The 6,326-nt window shown below is 37.0% G+C and overlaps 1 pseudogene; it reads left to right on the top strand.

The window, feature by feature from the left end:
• Positions 1 to 3,600: 3,600 nt before the first annotated feature.
• LOC134937722 (5S ribosomal RNA) lies at positions 3,601 to 3,720 on the top strand (annotated as a pseudogene).
• Positions 3,721 to 6,326: the final 2,606 nt, after the last annotated feature.

Below are 6,326 nucleotides of genomic sequence, written 5' to 3' on the forward strand. Positions count from 1 at the left end.
CCTTGTTATTACCCTGTCTCAGTTCACGCCTTGTCTCTCTTTAAGACCTGAGGGGGCATCGGAGTTGGGCAGACCTAATCCACCCTTCAAACGCGGCTGCCATGGGCCCAAGAAACCATATTCGTTTAGGCGTGAATTGATAACACGGGTAAGACAACGGAGGTAGGGTGCTAGGGGCTATTTCCTTCCCATTTCCCAATCCCAGCATTCCGTCTTGGTGCTCAGGACTCACTACATAAGATCTCCCCTGTCCTGAGCATCAGGATCGTAACAACAATGTACAAATTATATTTATATATTGAGAGGGAAAACTAAATTTTTCTAATGTATGAAACAAATGGGGCCATAATACTAAATCAAACGCTTTCTCGGTGTCGAGCGTTACTACTATATGCGAGGCAGAAGGGGAGGCTTGATTAGAATTAACATGATATATAGCTGCTAGAACATTCACCACTGTGTGCCTTCCTGTAATAAATCCAGTTTGAGCCTTATGGATCAAAACTGGCAATAGTGGTTTTAATCTTTCAGATTACATTTTTGTAAATATCTTGTAATCACTATTGAGCAGTGAAATTGACCTGTATGAGCCAGGAAGGTTAAGGTTTCGACCTTCATTTGGTAAGACCTTTATTATGGTGTCAGAAAAGTGAAAGTGAGCAGGGGGAGTTCTCTGCTTTATCATATGGTTAAAACAAGCCGCAAGGGGTTTATCAATATAAGAACTCAAAAACTGGTAAAACTCGGCAGAAAAGCCGACTGGGCCTGGGGATTTTGCTGGTTTCAATTGTCTAATAACGCCAGGCACCTCTTCAGAAGTAATTGGAGCTATTAGAGTGTCTAACATAGAATGTGGGATCTGTGGGAAAGATAATGAGTCCCAAATCGAAGGGATACAGCATTATCTGTCACCTGTTCGGATTCTAAATTATTGTCTGCTATAGGAGATGAATATAGTTTTTCATAAAATGTTCTCATAACCTCAGCAATTTGAGAGTCTGAATTTGTCATAGAACCATCTGGTTTCAATAATGGATGTACTACTGTCTTATGTTTAGAACCTTGCAGTCTTCCCGTTTTGTTTGTGAATTTATAGAATTTAGAATACACATTAAAGAGAAATTTGTCACCAGTGCATTGCAGTAGTTCATTAAAATGAGTTTTAGCTAATAAGTATTGTGATTTCGACTCAGGAGAAGGGGATTTTTGATATCTTAGGTAGGCATTTGAGAGTTTTGCTTGTAAATCTAAATAAGAAGAATTCCTTATTTTGTTAATTTGGGAATGATAATCTATCAATTAACCTTGCAGAACTGCCTTAGCAGCCTGCCAGTAAACAGATGTATTAGTGGATTCATATTCAACATTATTAGTTTGATAATTTTTCCACATATCAATCAATTTGTCCGGAAAGCCTCTCGGTTTAGTAATATAAGTGGGAAATTTCCATAATGGCCTCACACCATCAGACCTCTTAAAATCTAAAACAACCCACATTGCTCCATGATCTGATAAGACTGATATTCATTGCTACTGCTGTTTTGGACACTATTTGGCTGTGAGAAGCTTTATGTGTACAGCTATCCACTGTGAATGATATTTACATGGTTTGTGACATTGAAGTGAACTATTGGCATTGACATGTCCATACTGCATTTGTTGTGAACTACTGTCACATGATCTGTAGAAGTTCTCATATCGACCTTCTATTTTTGAACTCCAATGTCTATTTAACGACTATAGAAGGACCGTATGATTGTGCATTGATATAAGACCCCTGAAGAAGTCCTATGGACGAAACGCCTTGGGTTTTATGCTGCTCTGAATTGCTATCAGAAACTTTGTTTTATCGCCATCATCTACATTGTTTATTGTCTAATGCCAAAACAAATCATACTGCCCTAACAGAGTCATTTTGAGTCATTTTATCTCAAGTTTGCTCTTATGAATAAATTTGTATTTTTTTAACTGTTATTATTATTGGCAGAGAAAGTACAAGTATGTATTTCTGTTCATATTAGCTCCCTTTGGAAATCTCCAAATATATATATATATATATATATATATATATATATATATATATTGGGTAATGGGAGCATGGCGCCACAGGTGTATTTGAATAGAAAAAGTAATGGAGTAGTAAATACTACACTTCAGACACTCCTTTAGTAATATAAGGTGTCAGCTAACCCATAACTATTCGGCAGGGATAAGCTGCCTTTAAAGGTAGATATGGGAGGAGAGGGATAGGGGTGTCAGCAACCGACAGTGTCTGATAAATGTTATAAATATGAAGAACTTGCCGGATACATATTAGAAGAATATGACAATATATGTATTTATACAATCTAAAAAATAAATTAACAAATCAAGGTGGGCTAAGATACAGAGGATATACAAGACTAAAAATACTGGGTAAAACTAGCTAAAACATAGGATTATAAAAATTCAATAAAGGCAATATTACACTAATAATACGTATAGGATAATAGAGTGCTGCTTATTTTAAAAATGGAGAGTCAATTGAGGTACACCAACGCGTTTCGTCCATCATACTTCATCAAGGGGCAAGGGACTACTGAGCAAGTACTCTCATTTATAGCAGAAGCAATTAGGGATAGGTGATTGTGACTTCACTTCCTGTGAGGAATAATGTTTACTATTCTTGCCACAAACTTTAGTATAACAACATGTGAGGAGTAGTACAATTAACAACATTCTCCAAATCACTTAGTATAATGCAAAAACGCGGTTTAGAATTTGAGATATAGTCAAAATTATTCCGGGGACACGCGCTGCATCACTTCCGCCCCACTTCCTGTATACGCATCCTCCTAGTGCGCACGCGCTTTGCACCAAACTTCCGGTAGATGGACCATTGTTGTTGTGCCCCACTTCCGATCAGGTCATTGCATCACTTCCTGTCTCGGCGGGTATCGTCATTCCTCAGGAGGACATATGCTGGGGCGGGCTGTCCTACAAATGTGGACACTGCAATGTCTGCAAGTTTCTTAACCCTAACAGGAAAACATTCACCAACACGGACGGCACTCAGGAATTCAAAATTAAAGAGTTCATGAACTGCAATATCACTTCAGTAATATATCTGTTGGAATGCACGTGCCATAAGAAATATGTGTGTAAAACAAAAAGAACTTTGAAAATCAGGATACAAGAGCATGTACGCAGTATCAAGAACAAATTAGAGACTCACTTTCTTTACAGATACTTCAAACTTGAACATAAGTCCAACCCAGAAGAGATGTCCTTTAAAGTTATTGAACACGTGACCAGTGGAGAAAGGGGCGGAGATCTGGCTAAGAAGCTCTCCCAGAGAGAGATGTTTTGGATATTTCAACTGAAAACCACACACCCCATGGGTTTCAACGAGGGATACGAAATCGCGCCATTCCTATGAAAAAAGTACCCGCGATCAAGTCTCACCGGTTTTGTACAGTCTCTCCTTCCTTCCTCTATAGGCACTTAACACTTTAATATCTAATTACCCATCACTATAGTTAACACACTGTATATAGTTTGTCAATGTCCTTAATAATAATAAAAAATTTGACTACTGTGTGATTGAGTAATTTCGCCACAAGATACAGTCATACCACACTGGTTGTATGCCCAATTCCGCCCAATTTTGGAAGCTAAGCAGTGTAGGGTCCAACCAGTACCAAGTGGGTAACCACTTGGGAAGATTGGGTACTGTATAAAAGTGGGCCTTGGTGGACTCTTAGCAGTAATACTATATTGAATATTGACACGGATATTCCATCTTTTCACAGACTCTTACTATCATTTTCTAATTTATATTATATCTAATCTAGCCTTGAGTAAGTCCTTAATATCAGTCATCCACATGTGCACTTTACCTACACACATCCCCAATCTATATTATATGACTGATTACTATTGCTACTAGTGTTAAATACCAAGTCACTTACTATATACTATATCTTAGTATTCTAGCACGTATGCACATAATAATTGATGGATATTCTTTCATAATATACTCACATCTTTGCACTTATTACTTTCCTTACTTGTGTAACTGTCTCCCCCTATGCTGCAATGGGGCACAAATAGAACTCCCACGGAATGCTTCACAGCACTATATACTCCTATGTATATTATAATATTCTATCTAGATCAAGTACCCAGACAAACTTTATATGTGTAGTAGCTAACAGTATTATTATAAATAGCTTAGCCCCAATTTTATATAAAAAATATTTTTTCCATCATTCCACTTAACAATGTCTCATTTTTATATATATTCTGATATGGTTAAAAATATCCCTTTATTTGCTCCTATTTTTTCTAAAGACCACTATCAGTCTCCTTTTTAAAAAAAAATATTGATAGTGCATAACATTAATGAACAATTCAATAAGACAAAACAATACATTAATGTATGCATTTTTATTTATTTTTTATTTGCTTATGTCCGCGAGCTGCTCCCACACCTGTAAATAACACAATTACATGTCTGTGACTAAGAGGCTCCATAAAGATGGCCGCCGCGATGATTGACAGCCCGCCCCAGCCTATGTCCTCCTGAGGAATGACGATCCCCGCCAAGACAGGAAGTGACGCAATGACCTGATCGGAAGTGGGGCACAACAACAGTGGTCCATCTACCGGAAGTGCGGTGCAAAGTGCGTGCGCACTAGGAGGATGCGTATACAGGAAGTGGGGCAGAAGTGACGCAGCGAGCATCCCCGGAATAATTTTGACTATATCTCAAATTCTAAACCTCGTTTTTGCATTATACTAAGTGATTTGAGAATGTTGTGAATTGTACTACTCATATGTTGTTATACTAAAGTTTGTGGCAAGAATAGTAAACATTAGTCCTCACAGGAAGTGATGTCACAATCACCTATCCCTAATTGCTTCTGCTATAAATGAGAGTACTTGCTCAGTAGGCCATTGCCCCTTGATGAAGTCTGATGGACGAAATGCGTTGGGTGTACCTCAATTGACTCTCAATGTTTAAGATAAACAGCACTCTATTATCCTATACATTTTATTAGTGTAATATTGCCTTTATTGAATTTTTATAATCCTATGTTTTAGCTAGTGTTACCCAGTATTTTTAGTCTTGTATATCCTCCGTATCTTAGCCCACCTTGATTTTTTAATTTATTTTTTAGATTGTATAAATAAATATATTGTCATATTCTTCTAATACGTATCCGGCAAGTTCTTCATATTTATAACATTTATCAGACACTGTCGGTCACTGACACCCCTATCCCTCTCCTCCCATATATATATATATATATATATATATATATATATATATACACATATATAATTAAAATACAAAAAATACAGCACTCACCATAATAAACTCACTCTCCACAATAAAGAATGGGATTTTGGTTCATCTATTGATCAATACATTTAAGCTTGCAGCTCTCGTCAAGGGCCCCATTTTTATGCAAGTTCTTTTCTATCACTAAGAATTATAAACCTGCTAGCTGCTATCTCATCAGAAATTCACTTAAGGTTTGCTAACTGGTTTAAAGCTCACCTGCCAATAATGTAGCAGGTAGGAGAGTTCTGTTGGGCGTTTGAGAGCTAGAAGTTCTGTTTGTTTCGATGAGTTGCACTATGCAGAGAGTTTAACAGGTAGTAGGTTACATGTTCAGACAAGTGGTCATTTTTGATAAATTTCTGAAATTTTTTAAAACGTTTTTAAAAAATCTGCAACTGAGTCTGCCCTCCAAGAAACAAGTGATGCTCTTCAGTGCACAGAAATAGCATATTCCAGAGATTTAGATATAGAGACATTACTGAAGTTATATCCACTTCTTACTACCTAATGTGTACTGGATTTTTGAAAAAGTTGAACACAGCACAACTAATCAAAGAACTTGAAAGACCGTTTTAATTAAGTATGATGTAATTACTCAGCTGCGAGCATCACAGGAGAGAATATCTGTGGTAATTGACTTCATGGCATACTGTACATCAAACAGCTCTTGTGAAAGATCTTTAAATGCTACTGTTACAAGTGGAAAAAAATTCTTAAAACTTTGAGAAGGTTGTTTGTGCATTGATTGCTTTTGACTTGTATGAAGAGAAGAGTACTAAATACTGGGAATGATTCGGGAAGACAAAAGTTTATCCTATTGATGTAACTCCCAAGCACATCAACATGGATACCTTCTGGGGGTCAGGCCACAACAAAACCTGTTTTCAGGAACTATTTATTGACTGGATTATAAATTAGGGAAATAGCGAAAACCCTTTGTATTTGGAAGGAGGTCACAAACATAACCCAAACATTTGCTTGAAATTGGTGGAAGGTT

This window comes from Pseudophryne corroboree, chromosome 6 (genome assembly GCF_028390025.1).
Source record: "Pseudophryne corroboree isolate aPseCor3 chromosome 6, aPseCor3.hap2, whole genome shotgun sequence".
NCBI lineage: Eukaryota > Metazoa > Chordata > Amphibia > Anura > Myobatrachidae > Pseudophryne > Pseudophryne corroboree.